This window comes from Brassica napus, chromosome C2 (assembly GCF_020379485.1).
Source record: "Brassica napus cultivar Da-Ae chromosome C2, Da-Ae, whole genome shotgun sequence".
NCBI classification, from domain to species: Eukaryota; Viridiplantae; Streptophyta; class Magnoliopsida; order Brassicales; family Brassicaceae; genus Brassica; species Brassica napus.
The window spans coordinates 32,025,185-32,040,764 of record NC_063445.1 but is presented as its reverse complement, the minus strand read 5'-3'; the positions used below and the strand labels follow the sequence as shown (position 1 = coordinate 32,040,764).

At 37.6% G+C, this 15,580-nt stretch overlaps 1 long non-coding RNA gene across 2 annotated transcripts; it reads left to right on the top strand.

The window, feature by feature from the left end:
• Positions 1-10,647: 10,647 nt before the first annotated feature.
• Positions 10,648-15,143, top strand: LOC106379588. 2 transcript variants are annotated; one of them, XR_001276112.3, is made up of 5 exons: positions 10,648-13,847; positions 13,918-14,016; positions 14,132-14,226; positions 14,319-14,380; positions 14,486-15,143. It is a non-coding gene; the product is annotated as an uncharacterized LOC106379588 (long non-coding RNA). The 2 variants fall into 2 exon arrangements; XR_001276113.3 differs by having other exon boundaries at positions 10,651-13,847; positions 13,918-13,998.
• Positions 15,144-15,580: the final 437 nt, after the last annotated feature.

Below are 15,580 nucleotides of genomic sequence, written 5' to 3'. Positions count from 1 at the left end.
GCATATGCGCCATTTGCCGTTTTTCTTTTTGACGACAACCGGGTTAGCCAACCATTCGGGGTATCGGACTTTTGTTATGAAACCCGCGTCGAGGAGCCTGTCGAATTCTTCGTTTACGGCTTTAGATCGTTTTGGACCGAGTTTTCGTTGCTTCTATCGGATGGGTTTGAACATTGGATCGACGTGCAGTTCATGAGAGGTAACTGCGGGGTCGATTCCCTTCATGTCGGAAGTCTTCCAGGCGAACTTCCTCCTTCTGAGGGTATATCTTGTTGAGTGGTTTACTGACGGAGTTGACAAGGGAAGCTTGTTGCTGCATCTTTACAGTTGCGATAAGCAGTTCTCTTGCGGCTTGTTGATCGCCCCGAATCGTCTGAGTTTTGCCGTCTTTTCCGGGAAACTTGATGCATTGATGATAAGTCGAAGGGACGTCTTTCATGGAATGCAGCCATGGTGTTCCGAGTATGGCATTATAGGGTGCTTTGGCGCGGATGACAGAGAACTTGACGGTGCGGGTTATACCACATGCGTAAACTGGAAGGCGAATTGTCCCGATCATTTGCTCCGAGGCTCCGTTGAAGCCGGTGAGCGTGCGAGAGGAAGGCTTCATATCCCTTAAATCGACTCCCATTTTGTCGAGCGTGTCGCGAAAGATGAAATCGACTGAGCTGCCGGTATCAATAAGGAATTTTGCGACCAGACATTCGCCGATGTCCAGGTCGACGAGGAGAGGATCGTTATGTGGCATGTGGACGCCCTTGGTGTCTAGTGCCGAAAAAGTGATCTGGTGATCATTTTCGACTGGAGAAGGCCACTTCTGAGAGGTGGTTGCTTGACGTTTGTAATCTTTGACGGCTCGAACCGAGTCACCGCAAGGTGGTGATCCGCCCATTACGACACTAATGTGCGGGGCTCGGGTAGCTCGCATTGATTCGAGTTGCTTCCTCAAATCGTCAGTTGTGTTCTCGAATGTAGGAATTTCTGCGGGCTGTTTCTTTTTTGACTCAAGACGTCGTCGCAGATCGGACCCTTTCGAACGGTTGAGTTGGATTCGCAGGTCATCGGCCTTCGAATTGAGCTGGTCACTAAAGTCACCAGTTTGACCGACTCTCCGAGCGTTGCATTTTGAGATGGTCGCACGGAGGTCGGTGGTTCCTGTGTTTTCGTTCGTGGTGCTTTTTCGCTTCAATAGATTGCGTAGGTCTTTATCTGCTTTCGAGGGAGCGAGAGACTGCTTATCCTTGCTGTCCAATTTATCGCGCAGATCTGGTTGCACTGTCGGGACGTCGTCATCAGAGGAGTCGCAAGGGCGAGAGAGTATGACTTCCACTCATCGCCGGCGACGCGGGTGTTCGTCTTCTGACGAATCGTTGGCGGGGCCGACGTTGTTGATGGGAGTGCGCTCAGGGCTTGCTCTTTCCTCGCTCGGGGCCGTGTTCTTTTGAGACTTCTGTGCCTTCTTCTCCTTGTTCTTACTCCAGCTTTTAGTGTTTTTCGGTGTCGTAGGAGAAGTGGGCATTTGGATTGTCCCATTAGTGATCCCGTCGAAAAACTGCCCGATGAGGACCTTGCATTCCTTCGTGTCATGGGAATCCCTTTGGTGGTAGAGGCACCATTTTTTCGGCTCCTCGGAGTTTGAACTCGCTGGTTCGGTTGGGGTTGATTGCTTCGGAGCGGAGTCACGATCCCAGTGGTTGCAGCCTTTCTCTCGCGTGATGGCTGCTGATTTTGGAGATTCCTCATCATCGACCGAGATAACGTAGCCTCGCTTCTGAGTGGTATTTCCACCGGAGGAGTGCTGGCGAGGCTCGGGGCGGGTGTCGTTTGTTCGGGAGGATCGTTGTCTCGCTGCTGCTTCTTTTGCGAACTTTGCTCTGGTGTCTTCTTCCATGCGGATAAAATTGTGCGAGCGAGCGATGGCGTCGGAGACAGATTTTGTCGGATATCGGTAAAGATCCTGGCGGAATGTGGAGTCGACGTGCAAGGTGTTCATCAAAGATTCGACGGCGATATGGTCGGGATTATCGATCTTCGAGACAATAGCTTTGAATTTCTCCATGAAGTTACGGAGACTTTGGTCGCTGGCGTGAGTGAGGTTCCACAATTCTGACACGGTCGCTTCCTGGTTGGTGAACATGATATAGTTCTTAAGGAAAGCCGTCGAGAGGTCGTGGAAACAGTCGACGGAGTTCTCTCTGAGGCCGGTGAACCAAGTAAGGGCCGGTCCTTCTAGGGTTTCGACGAAGAGTTGGCAAAAGCCGGCGTCTTTGTCTTCGTCGGTCAGGTTTGCGCGTCGAATCACTATGTTGAAAGACGTGACGTGAGTAGAAGGGTCAGAGAGACCTTTGAGGGTTGGAAGACGGAGTTTCTCCATCTTCTGTAGCCGCACGCCGGTAACCTTTTGCGTGAAAGGTGTACGAAGAGATTCCGCGAGTACATGCTCGATTTAGGGCGCGGACGTCGTCACCTGGTGGATCTTCGAATTGATGTCGAGGACCGACTGTTTCAACGCGGCTAGTTCGCTTGCGGTGTGCGCGTTGGTGTCGTTACCGGCGCTTTGGTTATCGTTATCCCGCATAGGTGCCAAGTCGGTGGTTCGTTCTGTGGCGAACAGGTGTCGACGATACTGCGCCGTTGAAGCTTCGGCGTTTGCAGCGAGAGGAGCAAGGATCTTTGCTATCGCCGTGATTTGGTCAACTGCCGCCTTCTGCGCCGCTTCTTGTAGGGCGAGGCGTGCCAGGATAGTTTCCATAGATGCAGGATGAGGAAGTGGAGTTACTGGTGTAGGTGTAGGTGTCACCTCTGGAGCCGGTGTCACCTCGAGAGCTTCGCGCTCCTCGCCTGACGAAGAACTGTCGTTGCTAACGACCATAGTTCTGACGTTACTTTGCTAGTGGCCCCACGGTGGGCGCCAACTGTTTAATCGGAAAACGGTAACAAATAAGATGTGGGTTTAAACAAAGACGTCTTATTAATGGTCGGAAATATAAACGTTCGATCGGTTACAAGGGGAAAGAAGAGAGTGCGACAAAAAGGAAGCCGGTGGCTCGATGAGCTACCGGAAAAGTACAACTAGCGGCGAGATGAAGCAAAGGTGAAAACCCTAATCTAGCCGCCAAGTGTTAGTCAGTGATTTCGGATCCTTCTCTCGTTGTCTCCCCTTTTCCCTTATATAGACGTCCTGATGCCTCGTCCTTGACCTAATTTACGCCATCTTGGTGGGCCTCCTCTGCTGGGCCGAGAAGCCCGTAGGCGTCCGAGCAGCCGCTGAGCTGGATGTACTTCAGTCGATGATGATCGACTAAAAGTACCTAAGAGTCAAGCCGAGAGACCTGACACTTGAGCCGATCGATCGAGCCGTCGCTCTACCTAATCCGGGCCAGGCCTTTCTACTCCTCGGGCCTTGTGGGATGGTCAAATCCATCCTCTACACATGAGTAATGCAAACCAATAGATTAACGGCTTGTTATTGTGTTCTCGGAGCATTAGAACTATGTATAGTTTTTTTGGGTCTAAAGAACAATGTATAGTTTTCACAGAGTTGCACTATGTGTGAAATAATCAGAGGCATAGACGGACATCATATCAAGATTCTGTGAGAAATGCAAAAAAAATACTGCAGTTATAGGTAGGCAGAGACATCATAAAATATAACTGTCTATCTATCTATACTATTAAAACAGAAGTTATGACTTCTTTCATGTGTAATTTTTTAGTTTGGACAATTCATAAAAAAATATCAAATTTAACATAAGTTCATTATTATATCTTTTAACTTTATATTTTTAGGGGCCTGTCTTTTTTTTTTGGAAATACAAATGAATATATTTAAAATGTTCTAACAAAATCTTTTTACAATCTTTTTAAATTTACTTTCAAAAATTAGTTAGTTTTAATTTAAATTATCATAAAATATAATTAGAAATTAAAATTGAATTTAGTTCTGATTTATAAACGAAAATTAAAAATTTAAATATTTTTAATTATATTCAGTCATAATAAAAATGAAATTGATTAATTTCAAAATACATTCTACTAATAATTTTAAAATATTTTGTTAGAAATAAATATTTATTTCTATTTTAAGTTTTAAAATATATATAAGATATATATGCTAAAAATAAAATATGTTGGCATAACGGGTTACCACTAGTAAAATATATAATACATGTATAAAAAGTTAACTTATCTAAACTTTTTATATATAGTAATTTATTATATAAAATGAAAAAACATAAAAATATTGCTAAAGAAAATCTAGCGATTTGAATTACGGGTTATGATCATAATATATTATATATAAAATAATTTTCAAATATGTTTTTCATGCATAAAAATGGTTTAATAATCAAATGCAAATTCAATATGACAAATATATAATAAGAAGCAACATATATATGTGATGATTTAACTTTACAGCATGAAAACTATAAAATTATTGTATTTGAATTAATTATACAAACATTTAAATATGTGAGTAACATTAAAAATGTATATTGATTGTGTAAAACAAATATCTATATATAAACATGAAAATATATACCTGCGCGGTTGTGCGGGTCAAAATCTAGTATCTATTATATTAAAATAGAAGTCACAACTTCTCTTCACGTGTGATTTTTTTTTTAAATGGACCTTCTTTAGAAAATCATTTCATTTATTTCTATTGATATTTTGGCATCATTAAAATATTAAATCTTATATAATCAACACATATAACAACTTCGCCTATAAAAATGTCATTATTTTATTTTAAATTATAAAAATTCTGTTGACAAAAAAAAATCAAACAAAATATTAATAATATTTTTATAAAATAATGTATTGATTAATTTCGTAATTACTAGTATAATATTCGACAAATTAATGTTAATTAATATTTTATTATAAAATAGAAAATAAAATTTGTATGTTATTTTCATAAACTTTTAATTACAGTCTATATTATATTAAAATATAATGATTATATGAATTATATATAAAATTCAATTAAATTGATAAATGAACTTATTTTATTTATTTTTTAAAATTCATTTAAAATATCATTCACCATTAAGGCGGGTAAAAATTTGTAAACTATATATAAAATCTACTAAAATAATAAGTCTAAATTAATTAAACATAAAAATATATTTACTTATAAATCATGCTATATACTAAAATTATAGATGCTAAAGGATATTTTTTTTAAACACAACAAGGATATATAAATGATCTTGAACAAATATTTGTTCTATAGTATAACAATATAAAATATTTAAAATATTTTGTATGCAAATTCTAAAAATTAAAAAATGATATATTTTTCACTTGATCTAGCTTAGATGGGTAGACGACAAAAAAAAAGAGGATATATTTTGAAGGGATTATATTTCATTATTTATGATTATGAATTTATAACACCAAACTTAATATTATATTAGTATGTAATAATAAGTAATAACAAAGTAAAATGAATAAAACAAATCTTTATATATTGATATTGTCAAATAAAAAACATAAAAAAAAATATTATAAAATTACATTATATATAATATTAAAATGTAAATCATATATTTAAAATGTTTACGATTATATTAAAGCTATTCATGTGTAATTTTACCCGCACAGACTTGCAGGTCAAGCTCTAGTATACTATTAAAAAAAAATCATTTCCAAAAATCTACTTAAAAAAATTATTGGACCATTAACTAATTATTTTTTTGGCTCTACCTAATATTTCCCTAGTTACAAAGTAACAGGGATATATATATCAAATTAAATGGTTTAGTCAATCCCATTATATATTTTTAGACTACCGAATGATGTAACTCACGTTAGGAAATATATATTTACCTTATATTTTCCTAACAATACCTTAGTCAATAACGTGACCAATCTCCTATTGTTGTAATTAGAGAGTTTAGAGACTGAATATTTCTGTGTATATTAATGAACAATGGGAGTTCTTTATATAAAGATTACAAGATAAAGATAAATGGAAAGAGTACATATCCTAATCCAACAGGAAATAGGAAAACTACTAAAACATAGAAAATGAAAACATCATAAGTTCTAAGTCGGCTAGGTCATTGACCGTCTCTCTCTCCTCCTTGCGGCCGCGGCTGGGCTTGATGTGGCCGACGGGCTTTCTCCTCTTGTCTTGGTTAATGGCAATCCACTCCATGATTTATAACACTCCCCCTTGGATGCCATAACCATACAGGACTTGTAGTACACTTCATGTTGCCTCATTAAAACTTTATCAGGAAAACCCAGTGGGACAAAACCATGATGAAGGAAAAAGAGTACAACACGCACTACTCCCCCTGATGTGAACCTCAGTGTAGGTTCTACATTCTACGCATATTGGTGCGTGATCTTTCCTGTATATGTAGGAAGGGAGTAATCGGCCAAGTTCATTACTAAGCCGTATCTAGACCACTTCAACCTCTTAGGTCGTTTCTCATGTCTTTTGACATTGAGTGTCCCGGTAAAACATGTGTGCTAAACAATGTGAACCATATTGTTCTCGGGGATCACTATTGGGTCTTTGCAAATCGTGTTTGCATGTGTCCATAGTCTAGACGTGATCGTCTACTGTTAACTCTTTACTTTGGTCGGACAAAATAAGTACTTATGGACAATGTACTAGACAGGGTTATCATGAACCTATGTCCCGATCTGGCCGATCCATGTCTGGGTCATAGACCTCGTCTATACATGTCCACTACTTGTCTCATGAGTGTTCAAGATCAATGATCATTGATGTGAGTTTATAATCTCTTATTATGGCTCTGCGGCTGAAACACTCTCATGTATGTGGACATCGATTTCTTTGCCTTAGGTAATGCCGTATTCATTTTGCATTCCTATCTTAATGATGGCGTCTCAAGACCTTAGTTGCTGTGGATCATATCACACGCTAAGTATATATTATTAGGTCATGAATCTCGGCTTTCACAAGCTTATGGACTACAATACATTTGTATCCAGTTGATCCTTTGTCTCTACTAGCCCGTGATCAAGAAGAAGGGCTAGACGCCTTTTAGTCTTAAAAGCCGGACGCGTCTAGCAGAAGAGCCAGACGTTCTTTGCTGAAGAGCCGGACGTCCTTAGACGGACAGAGTCGAACATCTTTAGTTTGAAGGGCCGGGGCCGGACGCTTTTGGTTGGACACCCACATAGATTTATTCTATGCCTACTAACCTCTTTTAGGTTTAGTATAATCACAAGGAATTTCAAATATATGGACTGTATTGGATTGTCCTTTATACAACTCCAAGATCAATGATCATGCGTGATCAATTTCTTTTACATACTATAAGCAGCTGCTTTATGTTTCAGTCCATGAATCAGCTTAGGAACGAAGTTGTTCTGTCATCTTATCCAGTGATCCATATGCTGCTTACTACATCATTTGTATCTAATTTCTTTCTTATGACCAGACCATTGTCAATTTCGAAAATCTGTAGCAGCATCCACCACATAGGAGTTCATCTCCTTATAATCTGTTCATTTGATCTCTGTGAGTACCTTGTGTAACAAGCTATAATCGAATGCTGCTAGTTAGGAAAACATGAATACTCTTACATCATGTACATCTCTCACGGTTTCTTTATTTCTCACAAGATCCATCTATTTCACTGGTTTATTAGATGCGTATCTGTATATGTATATGGCCAATACACCCATCTCTCTTTTAGATACTTTGAACCTCCACGTTTTATCTTTTCTAATCTCTATGATCTTTTATGATTGCATGAGTACTCTTTCGTGGGTTCATGATCCTCGTTCATCTCTTTATGTTCAAGTGCTATAAGTTTATGTATCTTTATACAAATGTGTGTGTGTCGACACTTTCATGTGGTTCCATTAGGTTCCATACATGATCTATAGATTTGAGATCTTATTATCCAGGACCTTTGTTACCTAGTAGCTTGGCGTCCCAAGCCACATGGTTTGGTACCTTAGATGTGTAGCTGCGCAGACCTTTTCTCAATGTCTGGTATGGTTTCTCTTATAATCTCGGATCTGTATTCTATGCACCATTCTTTTCTATCCGAGATTCCTTTATCTTATGGAACACTTGGTCTATCTTGTATAGACTCTATAGCAACTTGATTATGTCTCTTCTAGGACATTCATTTGGTGCTAAGCTGGTTAGTCATTTCTCGGGTCAATGTCTGGCATTTCAATTAGCTTCTCAATTAGCTAGCTTTATATAATCTTTCTTTGGACGTCTTAAATCATAATCTCTAGTCCGAGGATCTTTTACCAAGACAATGATGGTTAAAACCATTCTTATCATTCTTTTACTTTTTAATATTTCTTTGTCCAGCTTATAATCTTTCTCCTTTAATATTAAATATCCGGGTTCATTTGTTTCATGCAATCCGTACCTGTCCACTATTTTAATCACCCATGTTTTGGCTCACGGTCCTTTGAATTCGTGGAGAAGATCTTATTCTTATATATTCCCAATCCTCTTCTGAGGTTCCATCTTAGACGGCACATATATGTATGTGGTGGTTTATTCAAAACATCTTAAGATGGTGTATGTCTGGTTTTATGACCCGTATTCAATCTGAGATGGGAATATCTATGCTCACTTATATGGCCTGATGCATATTATCATTCTATACATGTAAAACATAATGTCTCCAAGCTTATAGACTTTAGAATCTTAGTCTTATAGATAATGGCTTACATGGCCGAACCTTTTATAGGTAATGGCTTGTATGCGGCCAAGCCTGCACTATACAGCCAATTCATGGCCAAGTCGTGGTCAAGCCGTTTATAGGTGATGGTCTTTGCAACCGACCATAACATGGTCTCTTCGGCCGAGTAATGGCCTCTTCGGTTTGGCTGTTTGTATCATGGCCTCTACGGCCGAGGAATGGTCTTTTATGGCCGAGTAATGACCGAGCCATATAACATGGTCGTAGACCATACACGAAATTGTAGTATTGATCATGGGTTTATCCTCTCTCCCCCTCATGACAATACTATAAGGTCGTGGTGCTTGGGACAATTAAGCCTAATGAGTTTCCCTTTGTGTACATGTTTCACAACGTGAGATCTTTTACGGGATAACTCTGTGCCTTTTCAATCTTTGCATCAAGTTTAGACTTTAGGATGGCTAATCCTATCATGCCATATAGTGTAAAATTTCGTGGTGTTATCTCAATATGGTTACCACATCTCTTGCCTCTTTATCATACTGATCTGTAGCATAGTTTTGATCAGTAGAGATCATAGGTATAGTCTCGACCACTTTCTTTCAAGGTCTTAGGCGTTTTTCTTCTTAAAGTCTAAAGGAACTTGTTTCCTTCCTTACCCATTGTTTCTACTTGTAAACCATACATTATAACTTCAATGGGTCACATGTTCTTTTGGGTGTGTATAATACCTTTTAAGGCAATGCCTTAGCCATAGTTTCTTTACTATGCTTACTATACCCATTCATGATTTCTTACTTGGTTTTATGCCCTTTAGGCAACTCTTTAAAACATTCATATGTTCAAGTAAGATCAGACAAGATAATGAATTCAAAATCAATTCTATTATATATATAAAATCGTGAAACATCAAATAGGTTTAAAAGCAAATCACAAAATCATAGACTTAAAATAAAATTATCATGTCGAGATCTTTCTTTAGTCAATGTATAAGCCGGCCTCACAATCTATATTTTCCCAGGCGGCTTTCTTGGATTCTTCCTTATCATTTCTAGCCTCATTGGCTTCAGGAAGTCTCATCTCACTATCTCGTTGCTCAATATATCTTTTCTGAAGTTTCTCAAATCGACTAATAGTATCTTTAAGTTTCTGCTCTCTTTGCTTGATTGCAAATAGGTATGACAATAGGTCATTATAGGTTGTAAAACCCTTAGCCTTATGTGATAACAATACATCCTTTGGATGGAATGTGGAGTATGTTTTATATAATAAATCATCATCTGTTACCACTTCACCACATAGTTCAAGACTATGGGTGATTAGAGCAGAATTATATTCTTCCAAGGATTCAAAATCCTAGAACCTGAGAAGCTTCCATTCATTCATGGTCTTTCACTAAAATATCATTGAGTATCTGGATTCTAGTCTTGTCCAAAGTTCACAAGGATCCTATATATTTTCATACTGATTTCTCAGTTCCTCAGTGAGATGGTAGCGCATAATTGTTATGGCTCTATGCTTTTCACTTTCAATTGCATTATTGCCTTCAATGATACATCTCTTGAGTCCTCTAGCTTCAGGGCAATTGAAGTGTTCATTTCCCATTCTTGATAATTATCTCCAGAGAGATTTAGGGAAGCATAATCCGAAGGCTCAAATCTCGACATCTGAAATCATTTCAAGGTCTTAGGCGTTTTTCTTCTTAAAGTCTAAAGGAACTTGTTTCCTTCCTTACCCATTGTTTCTACTTGGAAACCATACATTATAACTTCAATGGGTCACATGTTCTTTTGGGTGTGTATAATGTCCTTTAAGGCAATGCCTTAGCCATAGTTTCTTTACTATGCTTACTATACCCATTCATGATTTCTTACTTGGTTTTATGCCCTTTAGGCAACTCTTTAAAACATTCATATGTTCAAGTAAGATCAGACAAGATAATGAATTCAAAATCAATTCTATTATATATATAAAATCGTGAAACATCAAATAGGTTTAAAAGCAAATCACAAAATCATAGACTTAAAATAAAATTATCATGTCGAGATCTTTCTTTAGTCAATGTATAAGCCGGCCTCGCAATCTATATTTTCCCAGGCGGCTTTCTTGGATTCTTCCTTATCATTTCTAGCCTCATTGGCTTCAGGAAGTATCATCTCACTATCTCGTTGCTCAATGTATCTTTTCTGAAGTTTCTCAAATCGACTAATAGTATCTTTAAGTTTCTGCTCTCTTTGCTTGATTGCAAATAGGTATGACAATAGGTCATTATAGGTTATAAAACCCTTAGCCTTATGTGATAACAATACATCCTTTGGATGGAATGTGGAGTATGTTTTATATAATAAATCATCATATGTTACCACTTCACCACATAGTTCAAGACTATGGGCGATTAGAGCAGAATTATATTCTTCCAAGGATTCAAAATCCTAGAACCTGAGAAGCTTCCATTCATTCATGGTCTTTCACTAAAATATCATTGAGTATCTGGATTCTAGTCTTGTCCAAAGTTCACAAGGATCCTATATATTTTCATACTGATTTCTCAGTTCCTTAGTGAGATGGTAGCGCATAATTGTTATGGCTCTATGCTTTTCACTTTCAATTGCATTATTGCCTTCAATGATACATCTCCTGAGTCCTCTAGACTTCAGGGCAATTGAAGTGTTCATTTTCCATTCTTGATAATTATCTCCAGAGAGATTTAGGGAAGCATAATCCGAAGGCTCAAATCTCGACATCTGAAATCATTTAATCAATTTATGATTTATAACTCTTGCAACCAATTCAAATAATCAGTGCATATGATTTCATAAGTATATCTATGATACTTAGGCCATACGGCTTTGCATTTGTGATGCTTATACCTCACGGCCATTATAAGATACAACGATCTTAAGGATCGGATCATAATGCAATCCGGTTTATTAAACCATCCGGATACTAGGCTACACGGTCACTTTGATATTCACTAAGCCACACGGCTTTTAATCAATCAAGGGCACAAGGCCGCAAGTATGAACAATGTATTAGGCCACACGACCATATACAAAACGGGATCTAGATGCATTCAATTCTATTTCTTAGTTGCATATCTATTAAGTTTTACCAATTTCAAGGTTGGTAATATTAGATTTTAGAATCAAGCACTCTAGCAACCTAACTCTCATTCAAAACAATATTAAACTTTCAATCTTTAAAGTTTAAGGTTTCAAGACCTTTAGGATTTTAAATTCGAGATTAGGATTTCAGTTTAAACAAGATTTAGATTCAAGTTTTAAAACAATACTAATCATAGCTCTAGGCGATCAATCAAACACTCAAGTTTCAAATCAAAATTAAAAACCGATTTTCCAAAATTAGGGTTTTAGGGGATTTCGAAAACTTTGATCTTTGATCAAGGGGATTTGATTTGAGATTCAAAAACCTTTAAGGTTCTGATTTTAATTGATCAATGGATCAATCTCGTTTTTAGGTTTTAGATCGAACTTATAGAGCTTCGATTTACTCATAGGGGATTGATCTATTTAACCTATGGCTTTCAGTTTTAGAGATTATCTTTTAGGATTTCAATCTTTACAAAACAACCAGGTTTGATTCATGTTCTCAGATTAAGTCTGTACCTTTGTTTTTGCAGGTCTGAACCGGACCACCAAAGATCAGAGACGAGCTGAGACGAACGGACGCGGGACGGCTCCTATCGGGTCGCGTTGCCGAGAGCTATCGCGAGCTTGTTTCTTCTTGCGGACGGTTGCGTCTGGTCGGGGATTTGGTCTGAGTTGTAAGCTGAGCTGAGGCTGAGGACGTTGATCACGGACAGGGAACGCCTGAAGCTGAGCTTGATCGGAGTTGAGCTTGATCGGAGTTTGCAAGCCGGAACGCAAGCAAGAACAGTTTAGGGTTCTTCGGGATTAGGGTTCCAAAAGATCAAGACGGCGCCGCGTATTGTTTCTGCGAATGTGGGCGCGTCTGAGATCGGATCGAAGAACGCTGATGGATTCGTCTCGTCAAGAGCTTCAAGATGATATGTGGCTCGTCGTCTGGTTCCTCAGGGTTTGAGAGATAGATCGATTTTAGGTTGCGCCTGATTTAGGATTTATGTGTGACGGATTTAGGTTAGGTTTTGTCTCAGGATTTTGGAGTCTATCGTGCTGATAACGTGTTATAATTAGAGAGTTTAGAGACTGAATATTTATGTGTATATTAATGAACAATGGGGGTTCCTTATATAAGGATTACAAGATAAAGATAAATGGAAAGACTACATATCCTAATCCAACAGGAAATAGGAAAACTACTAAAACATAGAAAAGGAAAACATCCTAAGTTCTAAGTCGGCTAGGTCATTGACCGTCTCTCTCTCCTCCTTGCGGCCGCGGCTGGGCTTGATGTGGCCGACGAACTTTCTCCTCTTGTCTTGGTTAATGGCAATCCACTCCATGATTTATAACACCTATACCTTTGTCATTAAAATCATAATAAAAATCTGACCGAACTATAAGGTACACTCCATCCTTTACAAGATCGAACTTCTGTCTGTTAAAATGAAAAATCTCCTTCGATGTCTCATGTTAACTTTATAGTTTTCATAGCTTCTCTTTGATAATGGAGAATGTAAGATATATTTTCCCATTACATGTCTTCTCTTCCTGAAACAAAAATACAAGATGTCAAAACACTTGTTCATATCAAGACCATGACATTGTTAAATAGCTAGACCCCCATAGAAATGACCCAATCATAACATGTTCATCACATAAGCTATATTACGATCATACTCTCACCTCAATGCTATTAAAATGTTTTGATATACATTTTATTAAAATGATTCCTGTAATGTTAAAATGATAAGATTAGTTGCTAATTAACAAATAATTAAATTAAAAAAAATTGTTCATATATATTGTTGAAAACGTTGTTTTAAAATTTTAAATTCACTAACTATCTAATCTATTAAAACAAAAGTACATTTAGTACTTAACCCTAATTTTTTCTAAATAATTATAATCTAATGCCATTGGACTTATACACGGTCGTTTTGTAACATTACTTTACCCTCTATTTTTTTCTTCTTGATTTTGCTTCGTCTTCTTCGGGTCGCTATATCTCCAAATTATTCTTGATTCTTCAGCAGGAGATGGAAACTCTCTACGCCAAGCTCTACGACAAATACACACTTTCAAGGTTTGATTTCTGATTTTAATTTCTAGGGATTTCGATCTTACAAAACTTTTGTTTCGATTTTGTTTTTTAGAAGAAGAAGTTTTCGGAATTGGACGAGGTTAATAGGAAACAAGAAGAGCATCAATGCCACTCCGAATCCCTAAGCTTCCTTGTAAACATTTGGAATTATGTAACAATTCAGTTTATTTTTATTTTTATGTTGTTTATTGCATGCTGGACTCTGCTGAACTCCAGTGTTTTAAAAGTATGCTCTTAGCATGTCCTTATCTCTTTTGCTTTTGTAGCCTCAGAGGCGTTGACACAACATTTGAGAAGTGAAAACCAGAATTTAACGGAGAACATGGAGAGATTGAGGAATGAGATAGCTGAAATCAGTCATGTAGTACCCTATATTACTGTGTTAATCTTCTTCCCCTGGACTTGCTTCTGGATTCTTGTGAAATGTAAAACCATGGCTGTCTTGGTCCACAGGTAGACCAGGGACGAGGAGCGTCTGGAATCTCAAAAGTGTCTTGTGGAAGAAGAACGAAAGAGTAAGAAAGTTTCTTTTTTCTTAATGGAGAGTGTTCTCGAGCCTTTCTTGATTTCTGCATCAAATGCTTTGTCCTTTTACTAACTGGGCATAAAAAAAATTACAGACAAGGCACTTTCCCAGCAAGTTGAGAAACTAAAAGAGCTGATATCAGAGGGAGTTCCTCACAATAACAAAAATCAAAGTGGAAGAATACGAAAGACTCCTAAATCTCCTCAAGTTACAACAAGATGCATGAGGAACCGTAGCAGGCAGACTGAGGATATGGTGGAAACGGACACGGTATCACCTACGAGAAGCATGACGAAACATAGCAGGCAGACAGAGGATATCATGGAAACGGATGTGGTATCACCTCATATTATATTAGCATACGTCACATATCAACAACGATAAAACAAATTGACTTAAGCTGAATCATCTTCTTTAAGTGAGTCATCAAAATTTTGCTTACTAATACTATTTTCTTGCTTTTGTTTCATGGAAACTCTCTTGGTTGCTGAACCACAATTCTGTAAAACAACTGACTATGGATCAAGTAATCTGCTGGTTATCCATTTCAAGCTCTTGGGGAACACTTGACAGGAATGAAATTGTCAAAAATTAATAAAGACAAACGAGTCTGCATTGTTGCCTCCCATCCATCAAGCGGTCATTTTGTTTTTTGGCACATAGTTATGTCATTGTATAGTTATGCGGGTTGTTCTCACGTAAAAAATACACTTTAGATCATCAGCCACCAGAAAAGCACCAATTTTGAATCTTTCTCCATGGCTTTTGACCATGACAGGTTTATCATTCACCTTAACTTGGGTAAATAACTCAGCTGGTGAAGAAGCTGCGCTGCAGTACAAGGCTGAGTCGCTGGGGATATTTGAAAGAGTTGTGCCCAAATGGGTGATAGATGTTATAAAGTTTAGCAAAAGTATGAGTTATATCTTCTTCGAAAGTCTCTCGAGTCATTAAGCCACGAGAGACTCTTACTAAAACCATATACACACGTTCGTATAAATTGTTTTTAATTTATATTCCAAATTTTTACAAAGTGCAATACATTCATATAAATAAACAACTAAAGGAACTGAATAATCTAAACAATAAATTAGAACATATAAACAATACGAATGTTTATGTGTAGAGGTGTTCTGGTTTGGATTTGGTAATATCCGAGTATACTGAATGAATGTTATTTTTAGAAAAC